Source organism: Corvus cornix, chromosome 7 (genome assembly GCF_000738735.6).
Source record: "Corvus cornix cornix isolate S_Up_H32 chromosome 7, ASM73873v5, whole genome shotgun sequence".
Taxonomy (NCBI): Eukaryota; Metazoa; Chordata; class Aves; order Passeriformes; family Corvidae; genus Corvus; species Corvus cornix.
In genome coordinates this window covers 14,755,927-14,777,875 of record NC_046337.1, presented here as the reverse complement: position 1 = coordinate 14,777,875, position 21,949 = coordinate 14,755,927, and positions in this window count along the sequence as shown.

Sequence of the window (21,949 nt, the reverse complement as noted above, 5' to 3'; positions counted from 1 at the left end):
TTCATTACTTCAAGACCCAAAGCAGGGACTGAGGTCCCATTGTTCTCGGCACTGTATTAACAGAACAAGGACAAGACGGGCTCTGGAAACCAAACCCAGCAGGAGAGGGGCTCCCTTGCACCCAGCCCCTCCACTGGGTGGTCTCAGCAGAGCTTGTGCTCTTCTGGGGAGACTGGACTTGCGTGGCCAACATTGCTCTGAGTGGCTCAGTACTAAAAGTGAAGGCAGAAGTAAAAACCAGCAGGCAGAGGAGCTGCCCGAGGCACTTGCCTGCACCACAGAGCAGTGCTCCTCTCCAAATGGGCTCAGTGGTTTCTGCCAAGGGCAGACTCATCGAGAAACTTGTCCAAAGACAGTGTGTCTCGCTCTCTGAGTTTAACGTGATGCCTTTTGGTCTCTGCAATTCCCCTAGCACCTCTCAAAGGCTCATGGATTTGATTTTGGCAGCTGTTCAGTGGGCCACATGTTCAGCTGATCTGGATGATGTGATTGTTTTTGGGAGGACTTTCCAGGAACATTAAAATTGCCTGGAGGATGTGTGTAGCTGGCTGAAGCAGGCTGGTCTGAAAGCAGAAACCCATCCAACTGTGATGAGTTACGGTCCCAGGTGCAGTCGGCTGGTTCTATCGTGTCTTCAGCCGGGTGTGCCTCCACCTCCAGCCAGGACAGCCACCTTGGACACACACAGCCCTTGGGAACAGCAGCTGAAAGGAGACACTACGGCCCTGGATGAGGTGTGTGAGTCCTGACTTTGCTCCATATTAACCAGTGAAAGAGAACGAGCAGGGCTTTGGACTTGGGAAAGGAAGGCAGGCTGTGTCCCTGCTGGAGCAATTTCAGAGAGGTGGCACAGAGATGCACACCCAGCACTCACAAGAGCCCAGAGGGACAAAATATGAGGATTTTTTTTGAGTTAGCTGATGGCAAGGAAAATAAAGTGTTGCTCTTTGGAGTGAGATGCAGGGCTCTTTTCCAGCAGAAGGATTTTGAGCCTGAACCTCAGCCCAAGGATCTGTCATGAGTAATGGCTGGGTGTCACACTGACTACCGGCAACCAGAGGCACTGAGACCCCTGGTCTGGCAGGAGCACATTCAGATCAGATGCTGCTCCTTGCAGCAGACACTAAAGTAGATAATGCACCATAGAGATTTCCACTGTCATATTTGTCTGATAACACACCAAAAATAGGTCTCCCTGTCAGGATACTTTTTTGTCCTCAGGAAAAATAAAAAGCAGACAGTACTACACTAGCTTCTCTAGACAGTATGGAAAGACAAATTTTAAAACCTTCTCATTTGACTTGAGAGATTTAAAATGACCAGCAAGTGGAGAATTTTCAAGTGAGGACACCTGAGTAAAATGAGCACAGTCCCAACTGCCTGATCCTTCATCCCACACTCAAGTCCTTCCTTCAGGAGTCTTTTTCTTAGAAAGCTCCCTCCTGTCCATCTCTCAGCACCCACCTACAGAACTGTTCAAGTGGCCATCTCACAGGAGACGCACAGACAAACCTTTTGGTGGAGGAATACTGAGCTCACATGGGGATACCTTTCACAGGAGTCTTTAGTAATGCAAACCTTCGCACACAAACACTCAAAACTTCCTTGGAGCCTTGTCACATTTCTTCCTTATTTGTAATGGGCTCCAGCAAAACTCATTGTCCATCAAATCCATGTGTCCAAGATCATGCAGTAGGAATCCTGGAGTGTGTGTGAAAACAATTGCATTTTGCTGCTGGATGTCTTAGCTAAAATGCAAATTAGCTGTCACTCTTCAGTAAATTATGTGGTACTAAGCTTTACTAGGCTTCCCTCTTTTCCCTTGTGTTACAAATAAACATGAGGGAAGGATGGCCTCTCCTACACGTCTAGAGATGCTGATAGCTCAGTCAGGCAGCAAGATTTGGCTGGGCCTTTCTGTTTATAATAGCTTGCAAATCTTGTAGCTTAAAAACTGCAAACCACATGAACATTCTGCTAAATCACTCGACTCCACATGGTTGAGGGAACCCACCAAACCTAAGCACAGCACAGGAACCCAACAGGAAATGGACGTCAGGTGGGATATGAAAAGAGGACTGACAGTCTGGGGGGAGCTGACCCCTGTACAGCTAGAAATCTGCCTCAGGTAGGAGCCATGGCCCATTTCCTTACAAATCTTTGCTAGAGAGGTGTCAACTCTCATCTTTCTTTGTTATCATGTGCTAGTTTTAGCACCAAGTCCAGGAGCACTTGAATCTCAAACACTATGTTCTTCTCTGATGGGTTGCCACAACTGCTACAAAGAGTGCCTGCCTCTTGCCCTGTGACCTTCTGATGAGTGGAAATAATGTTTTACTACCAGCAATTACAGCAAGAGAAAATGAATTATTCGTCACAAGTTTGGGCTACAATAAAGCAGCTGATGCTGGGTCTCTAGAGACAATTAATACAGCTCAGCTTGGAGAACAACATGACTGTAAGAGCTCACAGCCAGCTGGAAGACTGTAAACAGTCTAGCAAAATGGCAAAGTCAGCAGTTACTACCTTTTTCTGGCTAGTTGTGTATCTCATGCCAAAGAGAGGTGACAACCTTTGGTCACTTTATGGGCTTTAATCGCAAATGGTGCTCTCAGCAAGAGAACCCAGCCTCCCACAGCTTTGCATTCCCTGCTGCAGTTCCATAAAGCACCAACCAAACACGGACAGCCTGCCAGCACCCCGGCTGCACTAAGTGGGTGTATCAAAAATCAGATCAACGCTGTTTCTGTGCACAACAGGACATTTGTTCCTAGGTTCAGCCACCTCTATAGTTTGATCCAGCCTTTGAAAAACATGTGAATGTGGTATTATCACTCAGGCTCAAGCATGACCTCAGGCAGGAGGGAATCTGACTGCTGGAAGGAAGACCTGGAGCCAGCACCAAAATCAGAGAGTGCAAATGGCTGCAATGGGCCAAAACTCCAGAGAGACACTGGAAACAAAAATTAACAAAATCTGGGGTTGTCTCCTGCAATCACCCAGCACCTGGTGGGCAAAGCACGATTTTCCAAGGCTGCTGCTCTCTCTCTCTCTGTCCCTCTAAGTGTGCTGCTTGCTGAGGAGCTCTGCTCCACTGGGGTCAAAACCCGAGAGATAATGCAAGACAGAAACATAATACACTGCACAACTGTCTACCAGGCACATCTGGGTGCAGTGTAAACCTTACCTCTTGGTCATTTATTGCTCCCTCTGGGAAAGTCAGATCTGTGTAACAACAACAAAAACCAAAACAAAATTGTGATTAGTGATGTGGAAACATTGCTACAGGATGAGACCCCGCAAAATGTGGACTGGTTTAAATAAAGCAGGTGAAATGCCCAACTCTCTCCAAAACAGAAGACCCCTTCAGCCATGTTTTCCTTGCTCCAGGGGAAGGAAAAGAGAAGCAATGAACCGTGAGACTGTTCCCAATGGAGATTACCTCCACCTGCTCCCTCCTGGATAAAACCCTGCGAGTTACTGTCTTCTATAGTTTCAATGGACTCCCCATTCTCCTCTCTCCCATCCTTGTCACCAAGGATGTAGTGTAACAACCGTGACAGCTTCTCCAGGTCTCAGCTGAACAAATATCCCAGACACAACCATATCCACACCAATACATCTTCTAAATATCTCCACCGTGTCCTTTCCCAGCTGTTTTGCCTGACATGATGTTGCCCACATGACACTGTCCACTCTCATCCTGCCATAAGCATCCCAAAAGTTTATCCTGGCATCCTGCCATCACAGTAGGTTTCACAAGAAGCTGACACCAGGCTCTCCTCGCCTCACGTGGCCCACATCTCTCAGATTATGTATAAGCACACATGGCTCTGCACCAGCTAATTAGGGATTGTTCCTTTTCATCTGGTCACGGGGGCTTGTCCTGGGCAGGGGCTGCCTGACTCCTTCCTCTTTGATTTCAGAGGGTTTTGTAAGAAGTTACCAGGCAGAACTGAAGGTGGATGAGTTTTTCATGAATGCCTCAATTTACAGGGCCTGCAGGGTGATCTGTAGCTGTGCAAGCACACCTGTCACTCTTCAAGGATTTTGTCCTATCTGCACCAGGCAGCAGGGCTAAGGAGAATGCACAGAAATGTGACCCAAGTCTCCAATCCCCAGGACAAGGATGAAAGTGGATTTAGAGTAGGGATGGCTATGTTTCTCCTACCAGCTCACCCCCTCTGTGAAGTCCGTGAGTAGAGGGGGTGAATAAGCTCAGCATGTGACACAAGCCAGTGCATAATGAGCCATTTTTATTGCCCACTTCTCAGAGGTCCATAACATCCAGGCACCACTCTGCTCTGCTGGGGATGATGCATAGGAAAAGTTCAGCTCAGAGCAGCTTATGCCTCCATATAGGCACTTTCTCCATCACTGCCTGCCTGTGGCTGTAGAGCATGGGCCAGAATGGTGCACACAGAGACCAGCTTCCTTCTGGGTGCCTTTGAACAGCCTTTCCAAGCCACTACAGCTTCTGTCTCACTGCTCTGCTTCCCACCCTCCCCCACTTAGCCTCTATGGTTGAGGTAGCCTAGGCCACAGACATGGGGCAAACAGTGGGCAGCAGGAAAATCTATAGAACACCACCTAGGTGGACAGAAAGACAAGCGTGGACACTGCAGATGTTGCACTAGAAAAGCTTTCTTGGAAGTGTGGGGAGAGCAAAGAGAGTGCCCCAAAAGCCAGCAGTGTCACAGTGATGGAGCAGTGTCTCCCACAGCAATGGAGATGCGAGGAGGAGATGATTCCAAAGCAACATCAAGCTCCAGCTCCACAGGAGGATCAGCTACAGCACTCTCCTCATGCATGTTAACCCCATAGCAAAGAACAGGCTTCACAAACTCCTCAGCACATCTGGTCACACTCCGTAATCTAGCGTGGCTCATCCCACTGCCTCCATTCCCCTTGGGAACACGGTCTGCCGGCAGTTCACGGCAGGGCTGAGCTGATGGTGTGATTCTTTCCTACGTTAGCCTTTAAGAGGGAAAATAACCCTCAACTAGGACACCCAACACCTAATAAAAATTACCTTAAAGAGACCTCTGACAATATTCCTTAGACCTCACATTGCAGTTACATGTTTAGTCATTTCTGGTGGCAGGGGCAATTCCTATGCAGGTGAGGAATTTTCTGATGTGGAAACACCTCTGTGGGCAGAGGAATGAACTGTCTGGCTGCAATATCTCATGCACATATTCCTTAGATGGCCATGACCAAACCCCTGCCAACTTGGAATAAGTGTGAAAAGCAAATAGACCTTCAACTCTGCTGTGGAGTAGCATCTCAGCAGGGGAGTGTTCCTTCACCCTTCCTGTGAGCATCCGGGCATCATCAGCATCCCTGGCCTGCAGAAATTCTTCCTCATCAAGGACATGACCTCATTGTTTCAGCGGCTGCACAAATGCAGCTAAGAGATGGCCTCTGCCCCCAGAGAGCCTATAATCATGTGTAAAATGCTGGACAGGGAACACAGTTTGATTGAAAGAGAGTGTGAAGGAATAATAAGATAATACTGTAATATGTCCTTGGCCTGACACCCTTTCCTCAGTGTGTTACTCTCTCAGCCCTGATGATGTGATGTCTCATTTACAATTCTGGAAATGCAGGCCATATATAGCCCTGTAACTAAAAGATCAAGCACCATACTCTGGAGTCTGCCTGGCACAAACCAGTTCAGCTTGGCTTATGACTAAATTCCCTTCCCTCCTCCATCCTGTGGTAGTCACCTCCACAATCCTTACTGGGAATGAGACATCCTATTCCCAAGGCCAAGCTTTGGAAACACAGGTATGAGCTGGCCAACTAAAAGGAAATGTTTATTATGCCCAGTGTCTAAGGCTAAGAAGTTGAAGCTAAGACTTGCCTAGTACTGTGGGGAAAGTCAGTGCCAGAGACTAGGCTTTCCTGTCAAAGGGCCACACCAGGAGATAAAAATAAGTATTTTTTCAGGTTAGGATTAGTCCTTATTGGGTACCAGTTGCTTTCTTGTAACACATCATGCAGAATTAGTTGTCACCTAAGGCTCAGCTTTGTGAGAGCATGCAGGCACATACATAATAATGTCCTGTGCTCTGTGCACTTGTGAGTCCTGATGAGGTGTGAGGTGTGTTGGCTGCACATGCAAACAGCCACCATCACACACAGGGAAGCTGTTCCAACATACATAAATGCTCTTTCTCAACCAGTGCATGGCTGGTGCTGCATACACTGCCCTGGCAAAACTGACCAGCAGGAAATCATTGCAGTGTTCAGCTTCTGGCACTGGGTGCTTGAGGAGGATCAAATTGGCTCCAGCTGAGCCCCAGATGTTCAGCCACAGCTTCTGATCCTGCACTCACTACCAAGCTGGAGAGAAGTTGATGTCAAATTTTCACCAGTGGTGTCTTGACCACTTTTGAGTTACAGCTTGAAGTTAACCCACTGGAGGCCTTTACCTTCAGTGCCATGGCTTGTAGTCTGAGGAACTTGGATCTGGAAGGCCCAGACAGCTCAGGGTTCTTGTGAGTCACTAATCCTTTGAATTAGGAGGTAACAATTATAATTAGCAACTTCCAGCTACATGATCACACTACCCAGATGTGTCTTTACTGTGTGTGGCTGTAATGGCAGAAATGTCACGTTGTTTGCTTGAGCTTCTGTCCTTCCCCTCTGCTGTTGTGGAGTATCTGCAGCGAGAGCAGGGAATGGGTTTATTTTTTTTGGGTGATATAAAGTGAGTGGGGAACAATGAGAACAGAACTGCTGATTTGACCTTGAGTGCTGGGAGAAAGCATAACACACAGTCTGTATAAAGTTTCCTCTTGAAGAAAAATAATAATAATAATAAAAATCTTTTTGTTCCTCCACCAGAGAAGACTGTAAAAATTTGCTCCTGCAAAGCTGAAGTGGATTTCACAGCCAGAGCGAGGTCATTCAGAAACTGTTGCCAGGTCAAGTTTTCACTTTGAACATTTTCACAGTTAAAGGAGGATCCAGAACATGTAAGAAAACACAGCCCCGGATTTTCCACTTTAAACTATTTCTTGCTTGAACTATAAGGTGCAAAGAAGAGAGGAGGATTGGGGGCGCTGGAGTGGCAGGGCTTGGGTGATTTGTTTATCTAGAAAAACTGTGCATCTGCTCTTTTGAGCGAAGTTCCCATTGGTTTTTTTTTTTTTTTTTTTCTTTTCTCAATTTTCCAGCTGTGTAGCACAAAGCACGAGCAGGTCAACAGCTTTGCTGAAGATCACAGAGAGTCAGTGGCTCTGGAGAGATCAGAGCCAAGACCCCACTGTGTGCCAGCTCTTTGTGCTTCTGTTACGATCCGGTTTACACCCAGAAGGGCAAAGAAAACTAAGTCTCTGAGTATAAAATGGAAAGAACTTTGAATATATGCATTTTAATGTAGCCCTGCGTAAAGCTAATTTTCAAAAGTCTCACTCCTCTCCCTGGGAACGAGCCTCTTATACCAAACCAAAAAAACACCGCAGTAGTCTCTCTCAAGGGGTGCCCCTCATAAAATATTTTCCAAGGCCCTACTCCTTACACCTCAAGAGCACCTAGTGTTTACCAAAGTTACAAAGCTCAAAGCTAAAAATCTCAAAGTTACAAGTCTCAAAGTTACGGTTCTGCAAAGCTAGGTTACAAACACAGAGTGAACTTCCCAGAGTGTGCCCCTTACAGTTAATTTCCAAATTTTACTCCTTTTCCCTGAGAAGGTACCTTGCTTAAAACTAAAAAACAAACTTTCAATGTGCACTTTACTTAAAAACAAACAGACAAACAGACAAACAAACAAACACACAAAGAAAATGATCTATCATAAAAATTAGCAATTAATTAATTTTTTGGAACAAAAGCTCTCATTTTAAAGACATCCTGCCGACTACACCAATAAAATGTTACTATCTGATTTACACCCAGAAGGGCAAAGAAAACGAAATCTCTGAGTAGAAAAAGGAAAGAACTTTGAAGGTTCAAAATATTCCCAAAGACCAGATTAAAACCAAACGAGATTAAATGTTGGTGCCAAAAAAATGGTGTATTTTATTTAACAGAAAAGAGAAGAGAAGAGAAGAGAAGAGAAGAGAAGAGAAGAGAAGAGAAGAGAAGAGAAGAGAAAAGAAAAGAAAAGAAAAGAAAAGAAAAGAAAAGAAAAGAAAAGAAAAGAAAAGAAAAGAAAAGAAAAGAAAAGAAAAGAAAAGAAAAGAAAAGAAAAGAAAAGAAAAGAAAAGAAAAGAAAAGAAAAGAAAAGAAAAGAAAAGAAAAGAAAAAAGAAAAGAAAGAAAAAGAAAGAGAAGAAAGAAAGAAAGAAAGAAAGAAAGAAAAGAAAGAAAGAAAGAAAGAAAGAAAGAAAGAAAGAAAGAAAGAAAGAAAGAAAGAAAGAAAGAAAGAAAGAAAGAAAGAAAGAAAGAAAGAAAGAAAGAAAGAAAGAAAGAAAGAAAGAAAGAAAGAAAGGAAAGAAAAGAAAGGTAGGTGCGTGGAGGGTGGGGGGACAGGGAGAGAGTGACAGGGGTTAGGTGGAAGCATATCACCCATCCAAGGGTCCCAACGAGGTCTTGTTGCTCCCATCCATCTGGTCTTCTTGGGGGTGAGGGTCCCCTGTTGCTGTGGCCACGCTGCCACACGCTGCCACAGGCCACCACACCACACACCAAAGAGTACAGAATCCCGTGGATTAATATATGCTTTGGACCATGTGGGAATGCCCAGGTGCCTCCCTTGCAGGGGCCACTTTGACGCTGTCCCTTGCAGCACCGTGGATCTGTCGCATCATCTCTGGTGCTCTGGTGCATGGTCTGGGCATCCCTTCAGGGGGGCCTTTGATGGGCCATGTCACCTGCTCTGTCCTTCATGTGGATGCAGCTTCTCCCGGGTGAAGGGGCCTCTCAGCTGGGCTCCTCTGCACATTGGAGGATGGAGTTCACTTGGCCTCTCACCAGAGGTTTTTTCAACACACACCCAAAGCCTTTTTTCCCCACCCGTTGGTGCAGAGAATCTGTGTGAGCCTGGCAGCTGATAGCCCTGTGGCTGTGGTCTCCACCTTGGAGGTGTTAAGCTTGAACTTTGTGAATGTCCCTAGCCCTGAGTTGTTACTTTATCTTATCTTCATCAGCAAGCAGTCCAGGGCCTCTCAGAGCCCCATTCAGGATGTGGTAGTCTTCTCTGCAGCTTTTGTAATATAGTTTTGAAAGTCCTTCATGAAAATGTTTAAGTCATACCATAATATTTCAGTCTCTGACATCTTCCCTCTGCTTTTAAAATTCATTTCAACCCCAGGTGCTAAAACAAGGTGAAACAGGACAAATTGCAGACTCCGACTTTGGCAGAAGCTTATGAAGGACACAGTGAAAATGCCACCACAATGCTGTGACACCAGAAAACAAATGGTGCTCAGTCATGTTTATGCTTAAGGGTAGGGGCATTTCCATGTCCCCATGACTTTACAGGAGCTTTTCAACCCACTGGCCCATCTCAACCCAATCTGACAGCACTGCAGAGTGCTCCAAGATGCAACATTTCTACAGTTTTCCTGAAAACTGGCAACCAGATAAAGAAGAGAGATGGAAATTAACTACTCGCTACAGGAAAAAGTGACTCATTCACAGCATTGGCCACCAGCAACACCAACCCACAAAGAGCAGGGAAGGTGGAGGAGCACAAGCCAGAGGTTTGAGACTGCACTTGCACAAGGAAGCTAAAGAGGGCAGGGGTTCAAGCACCAGCATGTGACTGTGCTATGGAACTGCGAGCCCACTCCTCAGCACAGCTGTCACAGCATCTCCTAACCCTTTGGATGGGGATCACTCAGGAAAGAGACATGCCCAAGTACAAGATGGGTGACATCCTCCTCTTCTGGGATGGGGACACACACACTCTGCAGTTCCATAGATGTGATCTGTGACTTGGATCCTCCAGACTGACTTTGGGTGTTCCTTCTTTTTCCTGACTGGACAATTAGCTTATTAAAAGTGATCCCTGCCTTTTCCCCCAATTACTATTTCTTTGTGCTCAGGTTAAGCCTTTTAATTTATGAAACGGATAGGGAAAAATATTATTTAGAAAGCTGTTTTGAGGTATTTGGGAAAAAAAAAAGCCAACCTTGACTATTTTGCCAGCAGTGGATCTCGATTTGTTATTGTAGGGTCACTCGAAAGTAATGGCTGGCAACGGTGAAAGTAATTTGCAAGCCCAGAGCTATGCTGATTAATTGTGGCCAAGCTGCGCAGCAATAGTAGGGTCTTTTATTGGGAGGTCACCAAAGGGTACAGGGCTGAACAGAATGGATCATTACTGGAGGGCTGCTGGTTAATAGGAACTATAGAGCTGTTTATGAACAGGGGGCTCGGCTGGTCTGAACAGGATATTCATGAAGACTGTGCTACAAAATGGTTCGTTGTTGTGGTCATGCGCTCTGGGCTGCTCATATTCGTGGGTGCACTTGTGTGGGCATGTTCAGTTTATTTAGAAAATAAGGGCATTGAAGCACTTGTTTTCTGAGGAGAAAAAAAAAAGCACAGAGTAAGAATTACTCCAACTGTGCAAATATTGAAGAGAAAGAAAGGATAATGTCTCGTTGTCCTTTTTACAAGGCTTTAAATGACAAAGCAAAAGATGTGAAACACTGGGCAGAGCTACGTTTGCTGTCGCCTGGGGTCCCCAGTGCAGCAGAAGGCTGCTAAACCAATAATCTTGCTTTCCTGACCTTGCAGCCTCCTAACAAATCCTTTCTACTTTAGCAGAATAGGTTTCAGAAAACTAGGCTGTGTAATCTGGTACTCTGGTAATGTCCTCATTTAACAGATTCAAAGCCAAATCCTGCTCATGCCTTCACTGGCACAGTCACATCTCTTTTGGGGAGACTGTTCTGGCTGAGAGCAGACTATGATGCTTTTCCCACTAATCCCATTCCCCCTTCCTATTGTGTTTGATTTTACAGTGCCCTGGAAACTGGGAAACTTGTATGTCCTCAGCCATTTGATGCACAGGAAAAGTAGTCACTTAACTAATCTCTTCCCTCAACAGATTTTTTCAGTTTGCTTTCCTTGGGTAGTTTGTTTTGTTGAGGTTTTTTGTAGATCTTGCCTCTCAGTGCTTATGGAAACTGGTTATGGCAGAGAGAAAAAGACTAGTGATTGTAACTCAGCAGCCACACATCATGCTTGGTTAAAACTGTAGCCAGGCAGCTCCAGGAACAGAATTCCCAAGTCCAAACTTTATCTAAGGCCAGTCTTCAGCAACCTCTTCAGCTAGAAGAGTGGCTTTTCTGGCTCATCCATCAGCTGGAACAGATGCAGGCATGACTGAGCCTCAGACATCCCATGTGGGCTGCAGCTGTACCAGGGTGACTGCAGCCACCTGCTCTTGCCTGGCCCTGGAAGCTGAGCAGCCACCAGCCAGAGGGCTCCCAAGCCTGCTGGAAAAGCAGTGGACTCCAAGGCACAAAAGCCAGGCTGTTTTGGAGGAACACTCCAAACACTGAAGCAGTGACCACTCGGTCAACTGACCCTGGAAAGGACAGGATTTCTCAACATCCACCAAAACTCTCAGATCTGGGAATATCTCAGATCTTCCACACCTAATTTTAATCACAAAACAGCTCCACAACAACTTTCAACCAATCAACTTTTAAATGTGTAAGGAGAGATGGGATGGAGTCTTCAAGGGTAGGCTACTACATTCATTTGGAAGAGTTGTTTTCATTCCTTCACTACTAGGATAGTGAGGCACTGGAACAGGTTGCCCAGAGGAGCAGTGAATACCTCATCCCTGGAAGTGTTCAAGGCCAGGACGGGGCTTTGAGCAACCAGGTCTAGTAGAAGGTAGGGGGTTGGAACGAGGGCAGCGATATGGGATACACATCATAAAGTCACCCCAAGACAATCACCTTTAATTTCCCTTTCGACCCAAGCAATTCTACTGTGCTGTGATTCTATGAGTGTCAGTAAAGTTGAGGATGAGATGAAGGTCTTATATCTCTAACTGTCACCTCCTCCAAAATCTTGCACCATTTCACTTGAAATATGTGCGCATTTTGGAAGGTTTCAGTGGAGAGTGTGACATACAAGGTCTGAAAACTCCGGCCACGCTTTGGAAAGATGAGATTTTAAGAGGCAGACAAGAAAGACATCAAGGAAGAGATGGGAAATCAGGCAATATGCTATTCACAGGTTTGGAGACCTCAGAAAAGCATCAAGGATCTGGCAACAAGTGGTGACTTCAGGCAGAGCTAGAGCACAGAGAATAGCTACAGGAGCCAGTCACCTGGGAAAGCTGCTACAGTAAAGTTTATGTTGGATCAGACTGTCCTCAGGGATTTCTGCAGGAAGATTGAAGAGGCTGCTGAAAACTCCGGAAAAAGAGTGCAAATGGGCCATAAAAATGAAGGCACATGGGAGGAATGATTTTTTCCTTTGGCTGAAATTTATGCAGAGAATTTTGCTCACAGATAAAGTTCTTGTCCTGAGGAAGAATCCATCACTCTGGTATATGAATGCTGGCAGAGCTGGCATCATTTCCAGAATGCTTGTTAATTCTGGTCCTTCCAAATGTGACCAAGAAAGGGTTCTCCAGCTCCCTTATGCCATAGGAGAGAGAGATCCCTGCTCCTCTTCCTAACTGTTGTAAATTGCCTGCTCTTTATAGCACTGTCCTCTGAGTCTACCCTGTCAAGTTGGTCTACATTTCGCTTGAGCCCTCAACCATCTGTTGCCCATTTTGCACTCACTGGTTCAATCTCAGGCTCCCATCTGAAATGGGAAAATTAACTGCCCTAGAGGAAGCCAAATATTTTAAGGCATCATTTATACCAGACTTGTTTCAGACAGAGGGATGATGACCAAAGGCTCATGGATCCCAGTGGAATGTTTGACCCACAGCTATGGAGCAGCTCTCCTGGAATTTTCTTTTGTAGGAGGGCTGTGCTTCCTTGCCCTGTTGCCATTACCCTCCTCTTGCCCAGCAGCACACAGTTGGCTGGCATTTTCCCAGGACTATTGCAAGAAGTGCCCTCAAAGACGCGACGTCATGTGTGCCGGAGCGTGCCTTCGATCTGAGCGAGTTCCTGTCAGCCTGACATGCAGGGGGAATACTGAATGAATTCCTGATGCCAACACATGCATCCCAACACAACTATGTCACCCACTGGCACAAGTGTGTTGAGTCACTACATTTCCCCAGGCTGCAAAAGCACAAGACTCATATGCCCTTCCCAGCAAAGATCCATGAGGGTGCTGGCTCCCGCTGTGAGACCCACGTGCTTCACTCAACCTCCCAGTGACTTTTCTGAGGAGTTAGGACCAATGCAAGGCATAAGTGGCTCTGACTTTCCCTCTCCCTCCCTCTTAGCCTACCACAGTATGGCTGTGAAAGGAAAATAGGAAGACTGCAGAGAAAGCCACATGCCCCAGGTTGTGAAACTTGGTTCACAAGAGGCTGTGGAGATTCCCTCTTCAAAAAAAAGAAAAAGGGAGGGGGGCAGGGGGAAAAGAATTGAAATGATGGTTTGGACCAAGTTCAGGTCTTTGATGTGTGCTCTGAGTCTGGGAGCCCAAGAGACACTTGTACGTTGAAGGCCTCACTATTTCTGTACTGGGCACAGACTCTCTTTTCCCTCACCTCCTCCCTGAATTATTGCATCTGCTCTTATTTCAACTACTTTTTTCAGACGTATGCTTTAATACTGCTTTTTATGCATCTAGTTTAATAGCACTCATTATTTCCTTTAACACTGAGTGAAACAATCCTTAGGGCCAGTCCCAACATACGGACCAGTGTGTCCCAGGGCTGTTCATCAGATGGTGGCAAGGACTCTTGCTGGGGCATCCATGAGCAATGCTCTGCTCTTCCAGGCAGAAAGCAGGGCAGAAAAGGGAGGCAGGATGCTTCCTAGGGAAAACAAGGGGAAAGGATGTGTTGTTCAAAGGGTGAAAATGCCTCCCATCACCAAGGAGGTAAGGGAGTTAGGGTGGCAGACCGGCAGTGAGGCCATTCAGCTCTTGCTCTGTTGCAATTACTGCACAAGTGAGAGAGCAAGGGGACCACCGCTGCAAGCCATCTGTCAGGAGTGCCAGGGAGATCTGTCCCTGGCTCACGAACACCACCTGTGTCTCTCCGCTGTGATGGCTATGCCTGTCTATCTTAAGGGAGCCAGCAACTGGAAAGCAGAGGAGGAAGATGGAAAAGGGGAGGTAAAGAAGCTGTTGGTCCTGGGTGGACAAACGGAGAGATAATTATTGCCTTTAGAATCCTAGGGGACAGGTAAATTGCAGAGGAAGCTGTAATATGCCATAAAATTAATATCTCTAGTTGAGGCTGTGATTTGTCACAGGCAGGAGAGTTATGAATTTTAGTTCAAGAGTCGGTATTATTTTAGTTTACCCTAGAGGATCAGGATTCACAGGCTGGAGACAAAGTGGATTTTGTATAAAAATGTTTCCCCACTAGTAAGAGGGTGTTTCTGTTCTTCACTGAGGGGCTTGTGTAATATGCAGTTTTAGGGAGGGCATTTGGTAGAAGACATAAAATGTATCACATTACAGGTGAGAATATGTGAGATCCAAAGTTTTGATGTGTCTGAAGTAAGAGAGCTCTGAAAATGGAGATAACTGGGTCAATGACAAAATGTGTTATTTTAAAGCCTTTAAGGTTTTGCTTCTGATGAGTATTTGGGTCCTCACACCTCTGACTTTGGATAGGAGAGGGGGTGTTAAGCAGAAAATGTCAAGCAAAGGCAATGAGAGGAGAGAATAACTTTGGCTGCAGTGCAAGGGAGACCCTTGTCATGGATTTCAGCACTGCGGGAGACTGGGGAGGACAGTGGCCTCAGACAGAGGCACCAGAAGAAGGAGCTGGTTGGAGAAAAGCAAAATGCCTTTTGACATCTCTGTTCTCTTCTCTAATTGCTACACCCCTTTAAATAAATAAATATCCTGTGACACATGAGGAACAGTCTGACTTGTGGGAGCTACTCTGAACTCCTGTGTTCATCCACTAGATCCACCCGTGCAAGAGCATGCTCCCAGACCGGAAGGAGGCACAGCTCAGTCCAGAGCCATGAGAGAGCACCCCTTAATACTTCTTTGCCTTGAGCAGCAGCTTTAGACAACCACCCCCAGACCTGCATCCTGCACCCCACCTCTGCTGTGCTGGGGACTGGGTTAACAAAACAAGGCACTGAAATTCAGCCTCAGAGGAGGTGACAAATTGGCAGGTCAAGCTGGGACGTGTTTGTGGGAGCAAGCTCTGTCATCGAGGGAGTGAAGCCATCCGTGCTCCCTGCACATGCACATTGTCCTCTCCATCCCACTGGGGACAGAGGTGTCCCAGCAGCAGCTGCAAGTCACAAAGGACTTGTTGCAGAGGAAAAGCAAAGGCCAAAATACACACACAGGTTGCCCTGCAAGAGCTGATCCTCCTGCTTGTCAGCAGTGTAACCGTCTGGAAAAGTATAATTATTATAAATGTAATTAATAGTGATCTGGGAAGATTATAACTTTCTCTCCCTATTCTTCTTTCCCCTTCCCCCCGCCCTTCCAACTTTCTGGTTGTGCTTATTTTGGCAGCCCTAAAATAGTAATTTGATGCAAACTCTGGCCACAAATCCAGTGGAGCTTGATAGGCTTTAAACGAGGGGAGGGGGGATAGGCAGGGGTGATGGCTTTAATAACTGTTCTTGGAGAAAAGCCACTGATGTGTTTTCATTACTCAGAAGAAAAAGCAAGCCAGAAAGAAAACAAGTGGTAGGACAGCCATTAGAAAATAACTATGAATAATTATAGAGTGGGGGTAAGGAGAAGTCCAGGGAATTACTTCAGGGATATAATCATGAGCCCACATCCAGGCCAGTTACTGGTAGCTGAGAAGAGGATGTATCCAAGCAGGGTTTGAGGGCCCCTCTGGTTTGGGTCCATCTCCATCCAGTCTTGCATGAGCCAGTACCACCATCACAGAACCTGCTGTCCCCAGTGTCTCAGGAGGACCCCGAAATGCTACACGCATTTCTGACCTTACAGCACTCTGCAGACCTTCAGGGATGAGGCTCCGTGCATGTGTCTGGGGTGGGGTGGAGACAGGATATTTCCCTTTCACATCAGGGAAGCTGAGGCTCTAAGCTGCAGCCTGCATTAATTCGGTGAGGACCTTAATTGTCCTTTGAAAAATATAACTGCTGGCTGTGGGTATTTAATGAAGACAGCTGTGCACAGGCATCCCACCAGCAGAAAGCTCTGCAAAAAATCAAGGTGTGATAGTCACAGGTAGGAGAGTTCTCCCTATTTAAAAGGACTATAAATGGTAACAGCCAGCACTTGCTATCCACAGATCCCAGAGTAGTTTGGATGTCCCTGGAAACTTCTGCAGCACCTCAGCAGAAGAGACAGGCTGTTTTTTGAGAGCTCTTCAGAATCAGGTTATAGGGATCATGTTTCCTCACCCCTAGAACACCTCCAAACCATCCATACCCACTCCCGTCATGGTGCAGCCAGACACCCACCCATGAGACTCTCCATGAAAATTACGCCTCCCTGCCCTTCGGACAGGGGTTTTGGTGTGTTCCTGGTGGTAACATTCATTCAGACAAGAACATTTTCAGGCACATGGCATCACAAAAAGAGATGAAAAGCCTATATCCATCTTGGCTCATGCACAGAGCAGAAGGGAATCCAGAGTGGTTGAAAGATGAAAAAAGAAAAAATAAAATCAGCAGGGCTTCAAGAGGTTATTTTCATGCCAGCTCCTCAGGCGCTATGCAAAGGTTCAGGAATGAACGTGCACAGAGCAGGCTTGGAGGGAGGTCACAGTCAGGAGTCATTTCCTCAAGGTAAAGTACTCCTCACTGTTTTTCATGGGGCCAGCAGCAGGTACATGACCACAGAGGCAAAGGACATCCCACCTCCACCCAACACAGCCTGCAAGGGACTTGAAGATTCTCAGTCAGCTCCGAGCATATTTTCTACCTTGAATCATTATCCAAATACTTAGAATATCTAAAACCTTACAAGGGCAGAAAGGAGTATCCTTTATAGGACAACTCCTCCTTCTAGGAGATGGCCCTCTCCTGCCACAGCAACAATCTATCATATCTCTGTGTCACCCATCACCATGGCACCCACATGCACAGCAAGGTTTCTAGAGCACCTTAGTCTGTGCTAGAGAGACACGGCAACCTCCTGTATTTTATTGCACTACAAGGTAAATAATTAGACAATACCCCCAGAAGACAGCAGGCTAGGGCATCTGTTCAAGTTTCCCAGAGACCATCTGAATTTATACTCTTTCTTTATTTACACTACTTTTTCTCCTGGTTATTGATGATGTTTCTCATTTGTTTTTATTAGATGCAGGTGTTTTCTGCACTTCAGCTGGGAGCACTTTCCCTTTTCAGCCAATTTCAGATCTACTTTGTGTCTCAGTCACCTTTTGACTGTGATACTGGAGAGACAGAAAAAAAGGAGATACTGAGTTTTGCTGCCTCAGCAGATGTGTGTTAAAGTGTTTAGTGATTCAGCCAGTGTGTCTGCCTGAGGCCAAAGGAGAGGCATTGTCTGAATCTAAAACAATTAATAACAAAAAAACAACGTGGGCAGCATGAAGCGGGGGAAGGTGGAGGTGGAAAGTGAGTGAATCACATGGATACTTCCAGCTTGCAGAGCACCTCGACAAGGTCTCCAGCCACTTACAAAGACAGCCCTTTAAGTCCACCCTGTCCCCTCTGAGACATGGGAACCTCAGCAGCCCTGTTGCACAGATAAGGGAAACTGAAGCTCCTTTTGCAACTCATCCCCAGTCATCGAGCATCTCTCCCCAGAGCCAGACTGCACTTTCCCAATGCCCCAAGGAATGAGGAACATCCAGGGCCCCATGGCCATTGCATGGCCAGTGGGGCAGAAGACTCACAGCCCTACTTGTTGCTGGGCCATGCCCGTGCTGGGAGGGGCACTGAACCACTCACCCCACACTCGGCTCCTTGAGAGCCACCAGCAACACAACGACCTCTGCCCTCCGCTCTGGCCAGGAAGGTGCAAAGGGGAACCCCTGTTGTCTGCTCATGATGAAACCTCTGTCTTTTCCCCATTAGCAGAAGAAATTAATTTCATCTGTGCTCAGGCAAGAGGAATTTGTCCCCTGAGGTATTTCTGCCTCTATCATTTAAACATCCAGTATAGGCTCTATGCTTCAGTCCTTGTGAAAGTGTGTGAGGAAGGACCTCCTGATGCCCAGGATCTGATGTCCCTCGCTTACTGAATCCCCCCACTTTGCACCCCAAGCTGACCCGTGTGGGCCACTGGGAGGTGGAGGCACCCCAGTCACCCGTCACCACTTCAAATCTTGGCAGCTGAGCCCTGATAATGTGAAACAGAGCCAACACAGCCCCGCAGAACACCCAGGCGCTGATCTGGTGGGGGAGACTCCATTTCTACATGCGGTTTAAAATTGATACCCCCATGAGGCATGTTAGAAAGCAAAACACTGATGCTGTCTTCACTGGAAGCATCGGTTGCTTTGTTTTTTTAATGACACAGAAAGCTGCTTGCAAAGAGATAATTTCATTCAGCCTAACCCTTGCTGGACGTGGAAGGAAGTCCTTGGAGGTGACTCTCCAACGTATCCAGTATGCCACCTAGCCCTCGCTAGCTCTACTACATCCACTGCTGTGGGATGGGCTGCTGGATCCTGCTGGAAAGGGGCTCCCAGCATGAAGCTGAGAACACTTGTTGGGGTTATCATCACAAGCAAGAACGTACAGTCCAAGGGAGAACAAGTATCTTGGGAAGAAATCACATTTTACTTTTGACACTCAACGCAGTCTCCACGCAAAGTGAAATACTATGTCAATATCTGCACCTCCTGCTGGTGCTCATCTCTCCTTTCTACACCTCTGTCTCAGACTTGTCCCATCAGTTCCACTTTTGTTGCTTGTCATTTTTCCCTCCAAGAATTGTAGAAGTATTGGCTTTTTATATTTTTCAGAATGATGCTTCAAGCACCTGATTTCACAACTATTCAGTGTTTTTTAAAGCTTGCTCATGAAAAAAAATTATACATTCTCCTGTATAAGCATTATTTTGCTAAAGACTTTCAGATCTACAAAAACTGGACAGTGGTTTTGGAGGGAGAAGAAAAAAAGTATCTTACTTTTGTATCTGTCATTCAGCTCTTAATCTTCCTAGATTGCTTGAACATTTTTTATGTTCTAAGTGCTTCCAAAACACACAGATTAGCCCAAACTGATTAAAGTATGTGTCCCATACGCTTTATCATACCCAGGAAAGTCAGTGCTTTTGCATATTACTGAGACTATCATAATGAAGTGTAACATATCTGATACTTTAAGAACAGTAACTGCTTTCCAAATAATTATTTCTCCTTTTGCAGCAGAGCTGTATGTAACACATAGAGCCTATAGCAAAGAAATACAGTAGAAGACACTAATAGAAACGTTGGTTTCCTCTGAATACTCTCTGTTCACTCCCCCGAAATAAGAGAGCATGTCTTATAAACATAAAACATGATTGTGATCTCCCTTGGAAGAGCACAAGCCAGGAGAAATGTGATCTTTGTTAGCTGCAGGCTCTCCTACAGCTCACAGCCAGCCATACGCTGCACACTGTCCTGTGGCTGTCTTATGTTCCCAGGGTAGTGGGGGTTTTTCGGTGTCAGCAGAAGATGCCATAAAGACAGACCTTGTTAAGAGCACGGAGAGCACAGACCAGGGGGTCATCTGCAACTCCATCCCAGCTGCTGGGCTCAGTGGTTCAGTACAGGTGGTAGCTCTAAGATCCCCATGGCTGAGACTGCTTTCATAAAATGGGGGGAAACCTGCCAAGAAGGCACCTCTCATCGCTAAAATATTGTCATCTTCTGGCTGAGGATACAACTCAGTTTCCAGGCAAGCTTTTGTGGATGAGCGTCCTCGCAGCACAGCACAGGAGTGAAATGAGGGTGGCTGCAAGACAACTTCACATGACCTGGGTTTTGGCCCAAGAGAAATTTCCCGGACAGCCCTAAGTTAGAGCAGCTTCCCCTGGGATCCCTCGCAGGATCTCTGGCCCGTGGCAATCCACCCGTGCCCAAGCCTCCCATGCCAGGGCTTGCAGCTGGGCTTGATGGAGGCAGTTCTCTACATGCCTCACCATTTTGTGTCTCGCAGGTAGGAGTGGGAGTGAAACCTCTCCTCCACCCCTCCAGATACTCTCACTGTCTCTCTACCAGGTACTAATACGGGGCACTCTGTTTCTTACAGGGTGGATGAGAGAATGAGGAAAGTCATTTTTCTCCTGCCCTAAGCCCTCTCACAAAGTGCTTCCAGATCTCCAGGTGAACAGTGCTCACTCTCTGCCTGGTGCTATTTTCTGCAAAGCACTAGTTCAGACCAGTGGCAGATTCTCATAAAAAACAGAGGCAGGATGCAATTAATATGCTGTAAAAGTCCTAAGTGTCAACTGGAGAAACCGTTTTAAAGCACTTCTAGACAAAACCCCTGGGGAGTGCTTTTCTTACCTTAAAGGTGCCTATTTTTTTGCAGTTAACTGTGATCTAAGCAGAGATTCAGGTAGTAATAAATAAAATCTCTGGAAAAACTCTTGGTAGAAAGAAAAGCAAGGAAACACCCAACCAAGCTTAGAAATGCAGCCTTCTTTTTTGAAGGGCAAGGGGTAAGAACAGGAGGAATTTGATCTTTTCTCCTGAGTCCACATGGGGTAGAAAGGAAGTAAAACAAGGAACACCGGAGAGGTGCAAAGAAAGCCTTAAGCTGGAAATTTTGGAGAAGAAAGAGTTAATGCTTTTAAGCAACCATCCGTCCTCTTACCATAGATAAGGGTGCATTCTAGTGGCAAAATCCATGCAATGCAGCTGCACAGATGACTGATCTAAAAAGAAACCTGGAGAATATGAAGCTTTGGAGGAGTGTGTGCCTGTGTGGAAGGGGGGTTGACCTGAATCGCACATAAACCTCGCTCAGAATTAGCTGATCCCTTTGAATTTTCCACTGCCCTGGTAGATGCCCCCGTGCTTGAGTTTCTGAGCAGACTCCCACTCTTGCTTCAGCTCACCCCCCTGCTCCAGGTGTAACCCCTGAGCACAGCTGCGGGGGCTGCACACCCCAGTTTTGGAGATTCCCTTCCCTGCGCTTCCAGCTTCCCCGCTCCTAGCGATGAATGAGAACCAAGGGAGGCAAGTGAGAAGGACCAGGGCCGGGAGAACTGTAACCCCGAGGAATGCAGCGGTGGAACAAAAGACAACAAACCCCAAGCTGCCCAGGACAGGGGATGAGCCCTGCAAAGCGCTTTTTTTTTTTTTTTTTTTTTTTTTTTTTTTTTTTTAATTCCTCTTTTCTCTCTCCCCATTTTGTGCGGGGCAAGAGGCACAAGAATGAGCTAAAACGTGCAAATTGGACTTCACATGGCAAAATTCCCCTTCTTTTCTGGCATGCCCTAAGCAACAGCGAACTTTTCCAAAGAGGAATCTAACACAGTCCTTACAAGCAGCCCAGCCCTCCCTCTACTCATTGTCCGGCCGTGTTAACCCTTGCAGTTTAGGGGTGTCAGGGGCTCACCCCGGCACAGGGCAAAGCCTCACTGCGGTTTTAAACCTAGCCCAGGGGCAGTGGAACAGGAGAGGAGGGCAATGCAGCCGTGCCCAAGCCTCCCATGCACACACAAAGGTTGCTTCCTGGGCCCGGGCGGGCGACAGTAGCTCCCTGGCAGGCACCCAGCCATCTCCTCCTGCGCTCACCTTTGGAGCGCATGGGTGCTGCGAGAGTCCCCAGCCCGCCCGCTACCCAGGCACCAGATGGGGGTCCACGCCTCACCAGCACGTAGGATCAGGCCCTGCTAGCTCAATCTCGCACTTCCTCCCCAAACTCAGAGCCCTGACCTCTCCCACCCAGCCTCCCTGCAGCCCAGGCTGCCCTGCAACCCAATGGCAACCGCTTTTTTTTTTTCCCCCTTAAACCGTGAAGATCTGA